General features: G+C 26.6%; 2 protein-coding genes across 3 annotated transcripts in view; one reads left to right on the plus strand and one right to left on the minus strand.

Moving 5' to 3' along the window:
- The window catches only part of bnl (branchless), a 174632-nt gene extending 155278 nt beyond the window's left edge, over nucleotides 1-19354 (minus strand). For both annotated transcript variants that reach the window (XM_065514591.1, XM_065514592.1), the window contains exon 1: nucleotides 17793-19354. The gene's annotated coding sequence lies outside the window, so the exon portion shown is untranslated. The remainder of the gene's footprint in view (nucleotides 1-17792) is intronic.
- Nucleotides 1-19525, plus strand: part of LOC135962753 (saccharopine dehydrogenase-like oxidoreductase) — a 485871-nt gene that overhangs the window by 216506 nt on the left and 249840 nt on the right. The gene's annotated exons all lie outside the window — the stretch shown is intronic.

The raw sequence follows: 19525 nt of genomic DNA on the forward strand, positions 1-19525 counted from the left end.
TATAAACCCGAAATTCAAAAACAATCGACTGAACAACAAACTATGACGAATTATTTAAACAATATTTTAGGAGCTATGGTGGCAACAGTTGGTGTTTGTTATTAAAGGTTAAAATGAAATTCGTTGTATGTCTGACGTTCAGTCTGACGGTCTCGGCACGCATATATATAGCTTATAGACTAGAGGCCTATTAACCAAATTATCTAGCATTGCTTACAGTAATGTGAGTGTGGTGCGGTTTATATTGGTACCAGTTCAATATTTTTCTTGGTTGATTTTTTTTTATTCATTGATCATGTTGCTTTCAATTTGATACTGACTGGTATTTGGTTTCAAGAGAATTTATTTAATACCGAAAATATATTGTTACTGTTTATTTTGTTTAATTTGTTGCTATAAAGGTGGTTTTTTCTTGTATGTATATTTTTTTATTAAAACCACCTGACTTGACTAATATATTTAAAATATATGTATATCACGTTTATTTGGTCTTAATATTTTTCTTTTTTCATTTATTTCTCTTGCTCTTGCTCTTGTGTTATTATTATTATTTTTTATGAATTTATTTAAGCCATTTTAATTTGCATTTGATAATAATCCATTATATTGAATTTCTCTCTCTCCTTTTGACAGCATGTTTTATTATAATGTGTTCGGTTGTTTTAATTTATATTTTCAGTTTTATTAATTTGTTTATTTAACTTTTGTTTATGGGCTTTTTTGTGTAATACAAGTTTTGGTTAGATTTGTTTTCAAAACATCTTATTAAATATAATTTGCTTTTTTTATGCGTTTGTATGTTTCTTTTATGGGTTTTTTATTATTAATAATCTAGATTTAGGGCCCACACAAAGCGGCATTTTGTTACATGCTAAATTGTAAGAAAATCCGATAAAAATAAATGTTGTAATTAATATTGTTAATAATAATAGATTAAACTATACATATTATTAAAAGCCAACAAAATGACATTTAAATATGTCAACTAATTAAGGGGCTTTTAGTTTAAAGAAATATATTTTAAATCATATAAAACAATTTAAGGGAATTCAAAAGAGGCTTTTAAAATATATGAATAATTTTTTGGGCGTTTCAACACGTGATAAAATTAAATTAATAATACATAATCAAAAATAAAATCCTAAAGTAGAAAATATTTTTAAAATAAACAATATTTGCAACATTATGCAATAACAATTTTGTTGTTTAAACAAAGTAGTTAAAATTTAGCACTTTTCGCATTTGTTTTTAAAAACTCCACTACATTGAATATTTTCGAAAATAAACTTTAGTTCATAAACTAGTTCATGAGGCCTTTTTAATGTTATAATCCCAAATTTTATCCGATATTGGCCAATTAAAGTATGAAATGAAAAGTATGTGACAATCCTGACTGCAAAGGAGAGTACAGGTAAATTAAAGCGATGACACCAAGGCGAATTGATTTAACAGGTGTGTTCAATCGATTAGCTGGTTTTGGTTGTTTGGATGTTGAAGCTGTTAAATTTACTAGTGTTTATTGATGCGTATAGTACAAGAAAAGTAAAAGCTACAAAAACAACACGGAGATTTGACAGCTTCAGTATACACCTTATACTTAATTCGCCTTGAAAGACATCTTATTAAATGAGCCTTCATTATCTCAGTGAATATAACCTGTCGTCATGACTAGCTATCAATTTGTTCACTCAGCGAACAATTTTGTGTGCGCACATAAGTTTGTCTTGTTTGGACACCTATAGTCAATGTTAAGTTCCTGTCCACACGAGACAAATTCATGTGTGGACAAGAAATTGTCCAACAAGTAAACAAATTGATGGCTTATCAAGACGTAGGGTAATGTAAATATCAATTTTTGCAGTGGTGAATTCATATTCTTCAAACCTCCGCTACATCCACCTTAAGGGAAATTAATTAACACAAGGTTAGCACGACGAATTCGTTTATGTTTTTATATATTTATTATGTATGGTAAATGACATTCGCATGAAAAATTACTGTTTAGTTGAGGCTACCGAGTAAAAAATTCGCCTAGATTGAAATGTAAACTTCAAGAATTATACAAATAAAAAAATAATGAATTTTCCAATGTTTAAATTTTAATATAATTTGATCATCCAATGTGCTGTCATTTCAAAACGTACTATCTTGTGACTGCTGCTCTAAATATTTCACTTTTGTATTCACTTTTTCTCTTCAAGTACTATAATTATAGGTTATCAGTTATTTATGTTCATTTACGAGTATAAACCAAAAAAAACAATCAATATCACCACCAACAAAAAAAAAACAAATCTCGACCTTCCAATTAAATCATTATTAAAAAAAATCTAAATGTTGGTACAAATTTGGTTATTTTCTCCCTTTGTGACTCTTTGCATACCATACAAATAAGTACTCCCTGTTTTACTTTAACCCCTTCCACCCTTTAGCTTGGTTTTTATCAATCCTCCCTATAATTAGGTTGCAACATGTGTTTGTAATCAAGCATGTCGTTCGGTTGCTATTCGTCGCCGCCATCGTTATCCATTAAACATGAGCTAATTTGATAATTTACGGTTATCAAAGTCAATGTTAATAATATTGGTTTATTTCTCTGATATGTTCGTTCCTCTTCTTGTTTTGTTATTATTGTTGTAGTTTTGTTGCGGGGTCTCTTTTTTTTTTGGGGAAAAACTGGTAACTCGTGTACTCAAATTAACATTGCGGTAGGTTTGTGTTGTTGCTTTTTTTTTCTTTGGATTCAACTTGATCATCTTCAACGTCTCGATCGAAAATGAGTTGTAAAATGTTTACAACTACTTGAAAAAATGTTTATACAAAAAATTGGGGGGGCTATTAACGTGTTGTTGTTGGGTACTTGTAGTCTCTAATGAGAATAAAACAAAAGCAAACAAAATACAAACAGAAGAAGAAGAAAAAAAACACTAACAACTAAAAGAAATCAGCCAGAGAATCATTGTGATTTGTTTTTTGTAGCGAACAATGTTGGCTAATAAGCTGCAGCTATATAAAGGTATGTGATCGTAAAGTGATTTCCATTTACATATAACAGTAATTTGGGCATTAACAGTAACTGAGGCGTATTTCCAATATGTCTTCTATGGCATGTTAAAACAAGGATTGCCAAATGATAATGTCAATGAATTGGCAATTTTCCGAAAATAGAGTTGGCAGATTTTTATTGCAATGCGAAATAAATTCGGATATAGATCCATTAAACAGAATTTCCGGTTCTCATAAGTATTACATATGAACATTCTACATATGAACTAACCGGAAATGAAATTTTTAAAATATTCAGGCGATTTTTTCAGTAGTGGTAGCTGAAATCAAATGAAATATTTATAACAGAGATGTTTCGTATAATTTTGAGAGAAAAACTCTGATGATTTTTTTTATTTTAAAGTAGAAAGTCGTCATAACAAAACTTTGCCAATTTTATACCAAAAATTTATCAAATCTGACAGGTCCTTTAATTAAAATAAATATTGTACATATGTATGACAAATCTGACCTTAAGTTAGAGCTGGTCACTGGTTTAAATGTTTTTAACTGGAATTGCAACTCTGATTATAAAGTAATAAATTACATTTTTAGATATTTAGTATAAAACATAAAAATACTTTAAACACATCATTAACATTAGTCTAATATAAATGTTTATCAAGTCTTATCGTTTCTCTTTTAGTTGACCATAAAGTATGTGTCAAAATTGACATTTAGAAAACATGAGTATGTAAAAAAACAAGTTTTTTGTCTGTTGTTTTTTAAGATTTAATCTTTTAACAAATAAATTAATTTATCTATTAATTCCTGTTGCAATAGACTTGCAGTAAATATTTTTTTTAAAATAGACAATGGTTAAATTATTTAAATTAAGCACTTTAAACACTTCATTCGAATAAATATCTTGAGGCCAGGTTTCTCATTAAAATAACATGTCATTTAATGTAGAGCTTTAGCTTTCATTTCAATATTTTTTAAACGCAGTTTAACTGATTGATTATGTATGACACAACTTTACAATAATATGACAAAACTGTTTAAGAATTTAATTTTGTAATAAAGATGGTATAAATGCTTGCTAATTAATCAATTAGTTTAACACTAAATTAAAAAATATTCTAAAATTCTAGAAACATATTTCTTTTAGACCCTTTGATAACTATAAATCTTTTAAAGTCTAATATTAAATATCCTCAAAATAACAACAAATTGGAGTATCATTTCCTTTTGCTTTATACATATATGTAACTAAATCGAAACACTTATAAGCATGTAAAGGAAAGTAAAAGTGGTTTTATTTGAAACAATTTCAAAAGATAAATTGTAATCGAATTAAAAAGAAGAAAAACGCCACAAAAAAGTACTTAAATGAAAAAAACTCGACCATCATTTCCTTTCTAAAATAAAATCTGAAAAATAAATCACACAATCCAAACCCTTAAAGAACGAATGTGGCAAAAGTGAAAGTATTTTTTTATTTGATATTCTATATAAAAATAGGGCAATGGTCGGACTTCCTCAATTAGAAAAATCAAGAAAACCAAAACTGGACCAAAATAAAGTACTTAATTGGTCAATTCCTTAAAGTAAAAGAAATTCGTTTGTAATAAATCTAGAGGGCTAAATTAATTTTGTTTATTACAAAAAAATACCTAGTTATAGTAAACAAATTTGCGATTACTTGTAGAATTTGTGTATTTTAGAAATGTTGTAATGAATTGTTTATGTTTCTTCTGACGAAATTATCCACCCATGTTTGTGTGTGTCTTGTACATACATATTTTCCCCCTTAAGCGGCAATATTGAAATGCTTCAAGGCACTACATTTGAAAAACTTTGAAGTACTAAAAATATTTAATGTCATTTCTTTTAGATTTATTTGACTGAAAAAAGTCGAAAAGACAATTTATATTAAAAAAAAATGATTTTTAAATATTGCATTTTTAAAAAATGCATCAATAAATCTGGAAACTTCACATATTTTGACATTAAAATAGAATAAAAATTTGACTTTTCATAAACTACTAAAAGTCGCCTATTCAAAATTCGAAAAAAGTCGACATTTTGTTTCAACGCAAATCATTTTCTAAGGAAACGTGTATTTCAGGTAGCAATCGATGTGGCAGCATTATTATTTTTTTAGAGAATTGGCTGGTCAACTTCACATCCACATTTATTCGCCATGTAACCAACGTTGGCAATTGAGCGCTTTTCACGCTAGATTTAGTGCTTTTAAATAATCAAAATTTTTGTCAGACAGTGTTTGTTTGAAAAAAGGGGTTAGATGGAAGTTTAATGTTGAAGTCTTTTTAATTAAATTTTGTTTGAATGTTAAACTATTATCTTATGATTTTTACGTAATATTGCGCCAGAGCTTACACACAACTGGGAGCATTTAAGACTATTTTTTCAACAATCTAGACGACATATGAGGAGCCGTAGAACAATAGGTACTTTTTTGCACATTTAAAATTTTTGGGAAATTGAGTTTTATTTATTTCGCCCCCTTAAAAACCAGCACGAACCTGGAAATGGCAACAAGTTTCTTACTTATCAATAGATACATCTAACTGCCATAAATCACCACATTAAATGTTAAGGATGTTTGATATAAAATCATTTTATTATCGGCAAAAGAAACTTTTGTCAAAAAATAAAGAAAAAAAAGTACGCTTTGTTAGAAACAAAATTAAAAAGTATGTTTATGCGTTTTTTTTAAACGATAATATTTTAAATTAATGTTTTCAATCCTGATCTAATATATAAACAAATTAAACATTGAAATTAAAAAAAAATTTTCTTGTTATACTAGTGTTGTACCTTTTGTTAATAGAAAGTAAAAAAATTAAAAAACTTTTTGCTAACTTGATTGTTTCTAGAAGATTTCAACCCAAATATTATAAAAATACCAAAAAACCCATTTTTGGAAAAATACTTAAAAAGCACATTTTGTACTGCGGGTTCTCATATATCTGTTGATACAAATATGGCCACACTTTTAACAAAACATTTCTAATGTTCATTTAAACGGCGCGTTTTGATCACAAATAGTTGACAGCACTGCATATAACGGTAGAAAAGTGATGCCAACTAACATTATTGCATGCATTTCAAAATTAGGGCGCTTTTAAAGCTTTCCCTTAAACCAACAAATTGAACACTCTTCCCCTTAAGTAGTGCCATCACAAAAATCGTAAACATTTGCTTCGATTACCCCTGATACTGCCGGATTTCTATGTTGAGTTTGGTTTGCTTGGTTTTAAGAGTTTTGTATATATTTGTTGTGTCTAAAGATCTGCTTCATTTTACTCTACTTCCAATCGATCAAATATTTCAATTAAATATATAGCAGTTGCTGTATTTTCTACAGACAGCGCAGCGTTAACAAAAAAAAATATTGTGGAAAAACCACAAATAATTCGTAACGAGGTTTTTTTCTCGCTCTTTTTTTGCCACAATGAAAACCAACCAACCAAAGAAATAAGAAATCATGTGTAATGACTGAGTAAATGATCTTTTAACCAAAAAAAAAAAAAAACACCAGCAAGAAGTGGTATAAATTGAAATGAAAAAGAAAAAAAACTTAAAATTATAAACGAATTAAATTTCATTACATTTTCATTGAAATTTAGGCACGCAGGCCGCCAGTTAGACATATGATGATCAATACAGTGTTATAATCAGTTTACTAAGAATTATGTTCTTAGAGCTCATTATTATTGTTTACGAGTGTGTTGTTGTTGTTGTTTTTTACATTAACACTACCGGAAGTAATTGTTTTCTACACAATATTTTAAATATTGTTTGTATTCATCACTTGCAAAAGTTTTTCTGTTTGTATTGAAATTCATGTGTTGTTTACTTTTGAGGTGTCTAAATATTGAATGAGAATATTTGTGTAAAAAGTAAAATGACATTCAATGATGATATGATCTGATCACACATCTCACTCATTCACTTACTCTCTCATTGCCATTCATGTACCAAAATAATTTGTTTTTATTTTTGTATAAATCAGACAAGTACTTGTTTAGTTGTAAACAATAACATTAACATCAAAAAAATCGTAATAATATAAACAAATAAATTGTGACAACCAAACAATAAACAAATAAAAATGTAAACAAAACAACCACCAACGCTATTATGAAAATAAACGATTTTTTCGCTGGGAAAATAAACGCGTTTTTTTTGAGGCATCATCGAACGATAAACAAAATTGGTAGTTGTCAATCACTATAAAAGAAAATGTGATAATTTGGAACAGTTTTATTTAAAGGAAATATTAAAAAATTTAATTTAAAAGAGAGACATAAAATATTGAAAAAAAACTTTAATTATTTAAAATATTTTGTAATTTTATGAATATTTAAATAATATAAATGGGTCATATAGTCTAGGAATATTCATTCTAACCCAGATTATATTAAATAATAATTTTTATTTCACATTAATTAATTTATTAGTCCTTTATTTCTTTGTCTAATAAATTTCTTTTCAATTATTTTACAAAAGATTTATTAAAATATCAAATAAATTGCTTACATTACTTGTTTAATTAAGGGCTTCAAAAGAAATTTAAAAGCAGTGCAGTTTTTCTTTTATTCAAGCAATGCCGGCCAATTGACCTATTTTGGTGTGAAATCATAAATTTTAAATTAATTATTTACACAACTTTAGAACGAAATCTTTTGTTTTGTTTGTTTAATTAAAATGTATTAAAATTTATGGACTTTTTTAGTTCAATTTTAAATGTTTAGGAAAATGTTTAGTAATTAAGACAAGAATTATGGCCAAAGAATTAAAAACTTGTAATGGATTAATTTTTTTTATAAAAAATACCATTTTATTTAATACAATGAATGGAATATTTTGAATATAATAAATATTTATAGCTGGCAAATTTATATTTTTGCTTAAAAAAATTGCTTTGTTTGCAAGCAATGTGGCAATGTTATTTATTACAACAGTATGGCCCTTATAGGTGTAGCTGTTTCCATGGAGAAATACGCATTGAGCGTATTTATACATAGTTTTTTGTACTAATACATTCTAACCGCATAGGTTTTTGATAACTGAGTTAGGTGTTTGACTGGTGAGTTTGGGATCTATGTGTATTTATCTATGGCTGTTTCTCTTATAACGGCATAGAGAAATATATATAGAGTGGAAACTCTCCTGTCAAACACCTAACTCAGTTGTCAAAAACCTAAGTGATAAGAATATATTAGTAAACAAACTACATATATGAAATCAACAAAAAACACTCATATGTGTAATTTTTTGAGTATTTTTCTAGTTTCTATGTATAACGGCATATTAACAATGTTGTCTACTAGTTGTCATCACAACTATTATAAAGAACAAAAGCATAAAAATTTAAAACTTTCTTGAATCTTTATAAATACCATTGTCGATTATGAGATATCCGTATGCCCCTACAAGTCGCATCAGATATAGTCATGAGAAGTATTGGTATAAAAGTCATCAATATCAGCCCATTGAAGGTTGAAATATGTATAAGCAAAAACCCACGACTACATTGATTTTTTACCCAAAATTTATACACAAAAATTACACAGATAAAGGAATTTTATTATTTTATATAAAATTGGAACATACTGTTTCCGGAATTATATTTAACTTAACAAGTTGGTATAAAAACAATGGGTTGGAAACAAAGTTCTGTTTAAACCTAAATATCAATTAGTGAAATCTGCAAGATCTGTCTGTAAAATTTCTGTAATTATTTTTTTTGTCAATTTTTAAGTACCCTTTTGTTGAAAACAAAAAAAAAAACATCACAAATATTTGTGTTTCATCATAAAACGTACTTATGTTTTATGATCATAAGGAAGTACGATTTCTCCGGCTAGTAATTTGAAAACAAACGATATGTCAAGACACACAGGTTTCCAGCTACCACATAATCCAATTAATAAGTTAATTAAAATACAACATATTTAATACTTTAAATTAAACAATCAATCAAATTTAATTAAATAATGCTTGTAAACCTAAATCTACAACATAATTTAAGCGATTTCTTTGAATTGTCACCGATTTTATATGATTCCTAAATACATTAATAAAAATAACATACAAGTCATAAAACATATTATAGATAGCGATCAATCAAACATGAACAACAAATAAATAAATATGTTTCCTTTCTAATGTCACTGGCGTTATAGTATATTGAACAAAAATCAATAAAATAATGTTATTTTTTAAAACAACATAATTTTGTAAAACAAACACAAATTTTATTAATCATAAATATTTAACAATTTAAACCATTCTTTAGCTTTAGGTGTTGATAAACGTATTCGAATTCATTGTATTTTATACAAAAAATTTTGCAATAATTTCAAAATTAAATTGTTTAAAAACAAAAATCACAAAGGCAGCAACATTAAATAATGTAGCAATAGATTATAAACAAATTATAGAAATTTTGCATTGTATGTGATGAAAGAAACAAATTTTAAATTTATTGCGAAGAAATTTGACAGAAATCTGCTCTTTATCACCACATTTCCTGTAAATCTTAAATAGATTATAAAAAAGCGCTATTGGCACAACACTCTCTCTTGCTCGATTTGTCGACTAACAGTAATGCCAACTAAATGAAAATAAAAAAGCTGCAGAGAAGGTGCATTTGAGAATATTATCAATTCGTCATAGAGTAAATTAGATTTACGCAAGTTTTTCACATACAAATATTTCATTTTGTTTTCTTTTTGAAAACTCGGGGGGAAAAACTCAAAAAGCTTTATGTTGCCATAATATTGCTCTCTATTGTAGCTTCTATGTTTTGTCTGCTACATAAAGTTCGTTGTGCGTTCGATTTTCTTTTTTGAATTTTTCACAAAAAGAAACAAAAAATCGTTTTATTTTAGAACTTTTTTGTTGCTTTTGTTGTTGTTGTTGATTTTTTGGCAAGTGTGATTTTAATGTTGGCGACATTTCTTCAGTATATTTATAATTTCAATTCTCTTTTTGGTTTGTGTTGTATTTTTCTAATATTTTCACTATATTCTATTGTATATTCTTATTTTTATATGTATCTAGTGGTATATTATGTATGTTTGTGGGAAATTTCGTAAATCTCTTAAAATTAATCCAAATTTATTATTTAACACGTTTTTTTTAGATAAAAATATATGTATGTAGTATGTTTATTTTTTTATTTTGTCAGAGATTTGTATTTTTTCAGTTGAGTATAATCTTGTAAGTTTGAAAACATTTGCTAATAATGTGAACTTTTGGTTATATTGTTTTATTTAAATTTTCTTTGAATGAAATTTTTGATTTCAAAAGTTATCTTTCTGTGTTGCTCTTGCCGAGTGAAGCAAATAGCCATGATTCTTTACAATTTGGATTTTGTCAATGATAAGAAATGTTTATTTTTTGTTTAAATTTATTAACCCTTTAAATGTGTGGGAAGAAAGGTATTTTTCTTATAAATAGTTTTTGAAGTAATTATGTTTTATTTTGATTAAAAATAAACTTTTGTGAAAAATATATTTTTAAATTTTATGTAGTAGATACAATAAATTTAATTGAGCTATAAGATTAAAAAGCTTTTCAATAAAAATATTTTTATTATTTATTAGATTTTAATGAAATTTGCTGAGTGATTTACTCAATACACACAATTCATTAAGCATTTCTGAGAGATTTGAGTATTTTTAGTCCAATACGTTATTTTGAAGCTTCCAAAAGTTAATACATTACATTACGGTCCGCTAATCCAGCCTTTAAATTATTGTAGAGTGTATTTTAGATCTCCTTCAGTCTGTTGCTGAAGAGTCGATACAATCCTGAATCGACAATTACTTCAAAGGATGTCAAAGGCCAGAATATATATGTATCCATCCTTCAAACCCCAGTATAAATTAAAATTAGTGAAAATTGTCCATTGACGGAAAAATTTATCATATTTGGTCCAAAAATCTTGGCATACACTCCGTCTTACAAGTTGAACTTGGCCCGTATAGGATGGCGGCAGAACGAAACTACTTGTAGAATTCCAAATAAGGCTAATTGTTTATTTTATTACAGGACAATGCATAATTGAAACACATGATAGAAGAATGGCCTACGTTTCAACGACTACTGCAGAAGCTGTCAAAAAGAAGAATAGGTGTCCCACCTATTCTGCCATTGCCCGGCTCTAACAAACTTTTGGGAACGTATTCTTGGAACCCTCTTCCTCTCGTGTTTAGATGATTCTGAGATGCATCCATTCCTCCATCAGAGAATCTTGTTGGTTCGGTTTTGAAACAACGGATGTTGAATAAGTATACAGCAGGATACTTATTCAACATCCGTTGTTTCAAAATCGATATTTCTTGGGTATCACAATGGGATGAGTGAGCTGTTTGATGAGTGTCTGCACATAGAACATAACCTACATGTTGAATTTATTTTTGAACCATTTGAAAGATTTGGTATCCACAATAGGACTTACAGCATTTACGCAAATTCTACTATCTGATATCATGACATATAATTTACAACTGTAATTTATTCTAGAATGTATAAGTAATTTAGGTATAAGGCAAGTGGCAACACTGATTACTGCTAAACTGTCAATGCGTTTGAGAGTCTTTCAAAAAGTGTCCTCTGTTAAGAGACTAATTAATTAAATTACAACATGATAGCTGATTTATTTAACAATTTTGGTTAATATGCGTGCTGGGAGAAAGGAAAGTGCTTAAGAAACTGAAATAAAATCTAGTTTTCCAACAAAGTTTTTTTAAATTTATCAGTCTTTTTTTTTGGTCAGAAACCTATTAAACTAGAAAATCTTAATTTCAGTCATTTTTTTGCATGCACTGCACGTGTTGTCAGCACTGCCGTTTAGCAGTGGTTTAAAGACAACAACTACAAAATAAAATATTCTACAAAAAAAATGTCCGCCTGGGCAATAAATTAAGTTCAACATTAAATAGACCTGATTTATCCACGTTTTTCTTTATATATACATAGGTACATATCTAGTTTGTTTAAGTTTCTGAGTTTTATGCGTGTTTGAGTTTAAAAAATGTTTACCTTGTATTTGAAATTTTAAAACAAAATGTAGTAAAACACTTTCGCTTTCTATAATAAATAAAAATACTGAAACAAAAACAACAATTTATACACACATTTCTACTATGATAAAACTAATAATAAAAATAAAAAGAAACAAAATATTTATGCACAGTAACCGACTGACTGACTGAAATCCATTATTATAATTTTGTTGTTGGGTCTCTATTGTTTTTTTTCTTCTTTTGCCATTTTTTTTGTCGTATTTGCAAACATAAAAAAGAACAAGAAACCTTTAACTAAATGACAACAAAATAGAACAAGCACAACAAGAAGAAGCGCAAAAAATCACTACTAAACTATATTTATATTGAAATAAAATAATAATAACAATAACAACAACAACAACAACAACAAGAATAACAAATACACTTCCCACTAAACAATGAAGAAGATATTTGTTATCTTCTTTTCTCTTCTCTAACTGGAAAAACAGTTACAGTTTTAGTTTCATACGTTACATTAACAAACCCAAACAGACTGTGCGTGTAAGTTTAACTACTACTGCATTCAATTTTACGGTTTTGTTTCTGTTTCATTCTTGGTTTGCTTCTTCTCTATTAATTTTCTGCCGTAATAGTTGGTAAACTAATATTACACTTTTTCACTTTGCTTATCTACCCCTTTTGTGTCATCTCCACACCTCCCCCCCCCACAATCTGCTAAATTATCACAAATATCTGCTATGTATGTTTGTATTTATTTGTATAAAAGATCTCATTATGTACTTGTGTTATTTTACTATTACGAGTATTATTGCTGCTACAGTTGTTGGTGCTAATAATAATTTTAGTTTAGTTTTTTTTTTTTCATATTTTAAATGTTTGCAAATTTTTCTATCCATCACTCTATCTGAGTGTCTGTCCGTCCATGTGTTTTTTTTATTATCTACAAGTTTAAACATTTGCGTAGCTGTTGTGCGTTTGATTTTTTTTATTTGTTTTTGTATTAGCATTTATATATATTTTTTTTGCTATAATTTTGTATTTGTTGTATTATTTTTTTGTTGAGTTCAACAACATATTAATCGTGCACTCGAAAAAATAGTAAAGGTGTTTTCTGCCTACAAACCAACATTAGCGTTTTCTCTTCGGGCAAAAAAAAATTTGCCCTTTTCTGCTCTAAAAACTGGATGTTATCCCGAATTGTCCGTGTGTCCACCACTTTTTCGGTTACTTACCACCATTTCCTCAATCTCTAGTTATTGTTTTTCGTAAGAGAGAACTGTCGGTATATTGTCAAGTTAAAAAATAACCAGAGATTATGAAAATGGGTTTTTTTTTACAATAAATTTAACCTAATCAGATTTTTTTACAAAAAAGTCCTGGGACAATTCGGGTTAAAGGATCCAAAACTGTACAGTTTGTTGGAAAATTTAATTTAAATTAAAATATTTATGTATATGTCGCTTTCGGATTAAGACAAAAATCGGGCTATACCAGTATATCGAAACTTTTATAAAGGACTTATAATTTCTTCAAAAATATCTAAGGAAATTAATTGATTTTTCAAAAGCTGCTCCTTCAAAAAAACACTTTTTTGTTCAGGATGAAAAAACATTATTAATGGAGTCAGATCACAATGATTTAACCGTTATTTAACGGAAACTTACTCTTAAATTAAGATAATTTAATTATTTCGAATTAGGTTGAATAATGATTCTTTTGGCCGAATATTAGGTTCGGTCGTATTCTACAAATTTAATTTTCGGCAAAAAAACGTGCATTTTTTTTGCATTCACGATTTTTTGAAATAAAACTAAAATTTTTAATTGTTTTTGAAACTTTAGAATAAAGAATCCATTTTCAAAAATAAGCTTAACTAAAAAATTTTCCAATTTTCTTTTTTGTTTCAGTTTAAGTGAGATGATTTCAGAATTTTCACAAAGGAATTAGAAGGAATTGTAAGTGCTGATTTCAATAAAAAAAAAAACAAGTAAGAGAGTTATATTCGGCTGTGCCGAATCTTATATACCCATAACCAAATTATACTTCAAAATACAAATTTTAAATATTTTTAGGTAAACAAAATTTATTTTATGTTGTTTTTTTAATTTTTTGGAAAATTTTTTTTTTCGAATTGTTATTTTAAAATTTTTTGTTTTTTAAATTTTTTTTTTGGTGAAAAAAAAAATTCGAGTTAAAAAATAATTTTTCCGATTTTACCCATTGTATGTCCAACTTACTATGTTCTTATATACGTCGTTGCAAAGGTCTTTGAAATATCTATCATTAGATATCCATTAATGACTTAGTAATCCAGATATATGTATGTAGGTCAAAAATCGAGGTTGTCCTGATTTTTTCCTCATATCTCAGCCATTTGTGGACCGATTTAGCTGATTTTAAATAGGAAACTTCTCGAAAGCATGTCTGACAGAATTATTGAAGATTTGGATCCCGAAAATATCTGGGGTCTTCACGAAAATTGATTTCAACTGACAGACGGACAGACAGACGGACATGGCTTAACCTACTCCGCTATCTATAAGGATCCAGAATATATATTCTTTATAGGGTCGGAAAATTATATTGTGGAAATTACAAACGGAATGACAAACTTATATATATACCCTTTCCACGAAGGTGAAGGTATAAAAATAAGTTAAAAGATTAAAAAAAAACTTTTCAATTCGGATATACAAATTATTAGTTTTTTATTAAATCTGTTAGAAATATATTGTTAAAATCGTCCTAGATCTATGCTTCAATGAAAATATTCAAACTATTTTTCCAATAAATCTAATTTAAAAATTCAGCAAAACTTCTGGGAAATTTAGATATTCATTAGTTAACACTAACTATAGGGGTTAAATTTTATAAATCTTAGTTGAATTTTAAACCAAAATAATTGTTTACATTCAATTTAACTGTAAGTTAGAAATAGTTCCAAAATTATTCAATTTTAAACCAATAATTCTGCAATCACGACCTGTGGTTAGTATTAACAACAGTTTGTTTGCTATGGTTAACTTTATTTAGATTAATTCTTGATTCATAACTCTATAAAATATTTTTTCAATAAAATATTGCTAAATGTCGAGAAAATGTTAAAAATTATGTTTCAAAAAATTCGATTTTTTTATTTTAAATATTCAATGTAAAATTTTTATAAAATCTTTTATCTTCTGCAACCACTTTTGTTTCAACTAAAAAAAACCCTATTTTTAATGTGATTGAAATGATGATGTTGAGTTTCACTACTAATAGAAATAGTGAGGAAGCTAAACATTTTGTTATTAAAATCTCCTTAAAAAATTAATCTTAATTTACTTGCATTATTTTTCAAGTGTAAACAAATTGCTAAATGAATAACATATCATTCCTAAATAATTGCAAACATTTTCCCAGTGTACCTTAAACTTTCAAGTAGATTAGGCAGAATAAATCAAATAAAATCTAAATAAAATGATTAAAATGGAAAACATTTGGTTTAATCTAATAAGTGTGTGATGTTGAGTTAGTTGTTAATTTTTTATTTCATTTACCATCCATCAATGTTATTGAACTTTTTAGTGACATTTGATTTAATATATTTTTTTTTACAAATTATGTTTAAAACATTATAAAATACTATGTAGGAATGTAAATAAATCCAAGTAGTAGAAATGATTTGTTTTTGAATCCTTATCTGATAAACTTTTATAGGAAATACGAAATAATTAAGTTTTATATTTAGACATTCGTTCATTCATATATACAATTTTTAATGTAGGGCACAACAAATATTTAAATTACGTTTGTAGATTTGAATATTCTAAAATATTTTGTGAATTTCTTGTTTTTATTACCTTAAAAAAGCTTTATTTTTGTTTGCTCACAAATGATCTTCATTTCAGTTTAACCCATTTGGAACGTGAGGCATAAAAATGCAAGAAAATTTAACTATTTGAAAATTATTTAAGGGCAATATTGGGAAATCAAACTAATTTCCAATAACAGCAATTAAAGAAGGAAAATTACATAAAAAGTACATATAGGAAAGTAAGTTTGTAAAAATAAATTAAAACTATTTAAACAAACTGGTAGTATTAAACAGATTTAAAATAGTATTCATATTATAAACTTTTTTTAATTTTTTTTTAAAAAACTTAAAAAAATCCTATGATTCTAAAATTTTAGTTTCAAAGAATTTTTTATTAGTTTAGTGTCAATTAATAAAAATAGTGCCCCTGCTTTATTATTATGTAAACTTGGAAATATTTTTAGTGAAATAAATATATTCTTTATACTTAAGTTTATTAAAAATTTTTGAAAAATCAAACTATTTTGACGTAAACACAAAAAATACATATAAATTTTAAATTTTTAGTATAATTTAGATTTAACAAATTTTTGCCAATTTATCATAATAAAATTGCGGATGATACTAATATTTTTCGAAAATTTTTGCCAAAAACAAAAATTTAATTTTCACAATTTTTTTTTAAATAAAAATTTCAATAATTAAATATAAATGTTAATTGGATACATTTTTACTGATTGAAATAATTATTTTGAATATTTTAACCGAAACAAAATTTTTAAATTTTAAACTTATACTAAAGCTGTTAAGCACTCAATAATAAATTGTAAAAACATTTTTTAAAGGCGAGATGAATTAAATTAAAATTAAAGAGCAAGCTTCCTTCAAAAATTTTGATGAAAAAAATTTAAATGTGTGTGGAACTTAATAAATAAAAAGAAATATTAGACAATAGTACAATTTGTGGAAAAATATAATTAAAATTATAATATTTATATGTCACACAATAAAAAATAACAAAAAATTAAGCAATAAAAAAATAACGAAATTTAAAAATACAATTAAAAAGAAATATGTAGTTTTTTAACAAAAATTACTGTTAAAAATAAATAATGGAAAACTATTTAAATATAATTTCAGTGTACCGGATATATTCATCGAAATTTTTCGCCATTCGATCATCGATTTTTTTCGCCCAAAAAATTGTTATTGAAACAAAATATAAAAAATAACATAATTTAGTTTCATTTCTTTTAATTGTATTTTTATCAATATAAAATAAAAGGCATTGAAAATATATAGATCAATTTTTTGTGAGACATATAAATATTTTAATTTAAATTATTAATTTATTAAATTATTAATTTTTCTACAAATTGTACAATTTTCGAATATTTCTTTTTATTTATTTAGTTCCTTACATATTATTTTTTTTTTAGAAAAATATTGAAAAAATTTAAAAAAAAAAATATTTTTTAAAAATTTGTTTTCTAAAAATTTTAAAATTTTTTTTACTAAAATTATCTCGTTTTTATTTAATTCATTTGATTTAGATTTTTCAACATGATCTAATCATTTCCCCTTTAAAGGGTTAAACATAAATTGTTTAATTTTTAAATATTGACAACAGAAAAGACGAAAAATAAAAATACACAAACTCAAGTGTATGTTAGTACTATAGTTTTTTATGAAAGAAAACGTATTTAAAAATTAACATATACTATTTATTTATTTTTGTATTATTTTTCTAAATAATCTACAATCACTTGAAAATTTTTAAAAAGAAACTACTAAAATACCTTACGCAATACAAAATTGTTGTCGTAACAGACACGAAAATAATTTCTTTTTTTGCTACTTAAAAAAAAATAGGAACTAAATTAATTTAACGCAAAGAAAAAAAAATTTAAAATCTGGTGATTTAATTTAAAAAATCTTACCTTATTTAAATGAGTTGTTTTGGTTGAAATTAATTTTCAGTTATGTAAATTATTTTTATTAGCAGAACACTTAACATTATTTTCAGCACTTTTCAATTTTGCTTTTCTTTGAGTAAAAAAATTTTAAAACTTTTATTTTGCTTTATATTTTAATTTAAAGGAAAATTTTATGATTTTTTTTAAAGGTTTAATAACTAAATTGCTTTCGTTTTGATTTTTTTTATGTAGATTACACGATAATTTTAGTGGTTTGAATTATTTTTATTTTACAGACTTTTTGAATTTATGTATATTTTTTTTATTTATGAATTATTTTTCTTGGATTTTCTTGAACTTAATTTGTATTTTTATTTGTTTTGTTTTCGTTTAGCGTTAAAACCGGAAAAGTTTTATGGATTTTGAGTTGTTACTGTAATATTTCAGTACCGCTTATCTATGTTTTCGTTAAGGCGCGTAAAAACGTACTTGACGCAGCAGCCACACTAAAATATTTTTTGCACAGCTCTGTTGTCGTTAAGTATGCTGCTAGTAAGTAGATGGGTATGCTAATTTCACGTACTCATCATCACCGTCATCTCAGTGGACAACAAACATTTCCATACACACACACTCACTCACGTACGTACGCTTTTGCACACTCTATCACTCACACGCACTTCAGTAAAACTCTTTTGAAGAGATGACGTTTTTGCTTGGACAACAAACAGCAAAACTAAATAAAATAATAGATCACTTTTTTGTTTTTTTTTTTATTTGGTGTAATTGTTTTTAGTTTTATCTGCAATTAGCGTTTTTTCTCGTGTTGTTGTTTTTGTAGGTTTATTTTGGCAAACACACCGTTAGACACACATTCGCTCACTGAGTTTGAAAGTTTGTGCCAAAGCTCCGTTAGGCCTAGAGCACCCATTATGTTGGGGTCTATTATTTTCAAAGAACACTCTTTTTTTGCTCTTTTTTGAAATTGTTGTTGTTACTTAAGTTTTTAAAATAAAAATAAAAACAAATTCACTTTTAATTTATTTATTTTTTCGTCGTTTAATCACACTCATTCACTCTCTTTATTGACGTGTGTTGGTGAATGTTTTACTTTTCACTTAAAATCATGTGCCGGTCGGTCTATTCAGCATAAAAATTAAATTTTCGATATAAATTTCGGCAAAAAACAACATTTTGTCTAGAAAATACATATTTAACGCCCACAATAAAATTAAACTTTTCGAATTTCTTTTAATTTTTCAAACATTTACACAATTTCAAAAATTCATTACAAATATAACGTATTTTCATATTTTTCTTTTGCTTTACGTATTTCAAAAAAATTATTTCCTTTCTATCTCTGCATACAAAAATTATTTTTATTTCAGAAATACTAAAATATTACCCGCCGTATCTCAAAGTTACTCCCAAATGCTTTCGTATCTAAATTGAAACTGAAAATACTCGCAGCACACGTTCGTTGTCGTTGTAGTAGTCGTGGCCCGACTGGCTCGTTATCGTTAACAGTTTTGTGTGTGAGTGAGTGTGTTACACTGAATCAAACCCGAGCGCGCAAACACACCAACAGTCAGGCAGACCATTGAAACGAAAAAAAATTAAAATTATTTCATTTAAAACAAAACAAAACGCACAGCCAGCCATCACATGCTCTTGATTCATACGAAAATGTTAAACCTGCTGGGAGTAACGTTGAATTTGGTTGTGTTCTAACCACATGTAACAAGAAAACACAACAG

This window comes from Calliphora vicina, chromosome 1 (genome assembly GCF_958450345.1).
Source record: "Calliphora vicina chromosome 1, idCalVici1.1, whole genome shotgun sequence".
Taxonomy (NCBI): Eukaryota; Metazoa; Arthropoda; class Insecta; order Diptera; family Calliphoridae; genus Calliphora; species Calliphora vicina.